The sequence below is a fragment of the Vigna umbellata genome, chromosome 7 (genome assembly GCF_029865625.1).
Source record: "Vigna umbellata cultivar VRB3 chromosome 7, Vumbellata_1.0, whole genome shotgun sequence".
Classification (NCBI taxonomy): Eukaryota; Viridiplantae; Streptophyta; class Magnoliopsida; order Fabales; family Fabaceae; genus Vigna; species Vigna umbellata.
The window spans coordinates 21,819,769-21,821,815 of record NC_142171.1 but is presented as its reverse complement, the minus strand read 5'-3'; the positions used below and the strand labels follow the sequence as shown (position 1 = coordinate 21,821,815).

The following is a 2,047-nucleotide window of genomic DNA, read 5'->3' as shown; positions in this document are numbered from 1 at the left end:
GTTGAGGCCGGATGTGACCGCTCGGCCAAAATGTTGAGGCGAGACGAACGAGCAAGTGAGATCGTTCGGTCAAAATGTTGAGAGACAAACGAGCAAGTGAGACCGTTCGGTCAAAATGTTGAGGCCGGATGTGACCACTCGGCCAAAATGTTGAGACGAGACGAACGAGCAAGTGAGAGCGTTCGGTCAAAATGTTGAGGCCGGATGTGATCGTTCGGCCAAACTGTTGAGGCGAGACGCCCGAGCAAGTAAGACCGCTCGGCCTTGATGTACATGCTTTAGAGTCTTATGACCTGCAAGATAATAAAAATATAATTTGTTTAAATAAAAACATCCATTTCTCCCCGAAGATCGAAACCCCAGCTCAAATAGTCGTCCGACGTTTCTTGGGTATAGTTTGAAGTTAAGGGTTGCTTGCTTCTCTCTGTCTATGCATTTTGCTTCTCCCCTTATTTTAGTTGTTGCACATCACAGTAATTTCTGAGACAAGCAAAGGAAGGAGTAGAAGAACTTCAAAATTTCCCCAAACCGGATGAGCTGAGGGAGGTGTTCTTCACTTTCACAATTAAACCCAGTAAAGTCAATCAAAATTCAATGACAATAAAAAAGGGAAATGTTAACGAATATGGAAAGCAGTGATGCACGCTCATCGTCGAGGAGGTCGGGTCGTTCGGCACGGCGGATGACGGGAGGTTCAACTGAACGGCGTGACAAATGACACAAAGGTAGGGGCAACCTCGGGGTCCTTTGCGCGACGCTCGATTTGGTGTACATAGATGTCGTTCGGCCAGGCGATGACTATGGAGAGGCCATCATCAGTGATGAGCGGGTTAGTGGAGGGACCGGAATGAGCAAACGGCCGTTGATGCAGAGGCCACCAAGGTCCGTGAGGCATTCTTCGAACCGAACGGGAAAGGGAGGTAGCCCTCGAATCGAACGGGAAAGTGAGGTAGCCCTCGAACCGAATGGGAAAGTGAGGTAGCCCTCGAACCGAACGGGAAGGTGAGGTAGCCCTCGAACCGAACGGGCAAGGTGCGAGAACCGCGTTAACCACTCGTAGTACCGTGCCCACTTCACCACTCACACGAAAACGGCATCATCGGTGACACGGGCCCTAGGGAAAACTGACTTCACGCCGACGGCGGCGTAGCGCGTGGAAAAATTGCGGAGGACGTCGTCATCTTGAAAGCCCCGTTATGGCCCTCGTCGAAGTTGAGGGCTTAACTCATTGGATCATACTGGTACCTGGGTATGCGTCTGGAGGCGCGGTTGCGGTTGAACCTGCGAATGAAGGTCTTCCACCTGGGGGCTGGCCACGATCCCGGCCCAGTCGCGAAGCTTCTTGAACGCCCTGAGGCCACGCGACCACCATCGGTCACCGGATGAAGGTGAATTGGAGTGGGACCAGGAGATGGAGCGGACGCGCTCCCACCATGAGGAACGGCGTCGTGGCCCCCAACAGCAGGAAGGCAATAGCAAGGCGTAGTCGGAGTTGGATCTGTCTTGGGCTTAGGCCGTCGGGGTGGAAATGGATTGAGATTCAAACTCGATGGTCATGTCAGCAACTGATGAGATTTGGGTTATTGTCCTCGAACCGAACGGGGAAGTGCGAGAACCTTATACCTTAATAATCATTAGTTAAACAAAAATGGCTTTGAAACATGATGCAGTTTATCATATACTAAGATAAAGAATATAGACAAAAAGTGAATCGGAAAGTGAATCTTGTTTCCCTCAGATAAAAAATGAATGTTTTGCTTTTGTTCAAAATAAAGATGTCTCTGGACCATTATTCTGAGTAACTCTGAACTAAATCATTATGATGCAGCATCCAAAATACAATTTAATAAATGAAGGAAAACACCATAATAAGGTAAGAAACTTATAAAATGATGAAGGAATCATGTGACACGCTGTTATATGCAGCATAAAATTTTTGAATCAAGTTTTACTGAAAATAAAGTTACCCCACCATCCTTTAATATATTATGCACACATGGAATATTAAAGATAATGAATGAAAGAAGGGTTGAAGGAGTATGATTTG

The 2,047-nt window shown here is 47.6% G+C and overlaps 1 pseudogene; it reads right to left on the bottom strand.

Moving 5' to 3' along the window:
* Window positions 1-511: 511 nt before the first annotated feature.
* On the bottom strand, window positions 512-1,781 carry LOC124848177 (uncharacterized; annotated as a pseudogene).
* Between the last annotated feature and the right edge of the window lie 266 nt (window positions 1,782-2,047).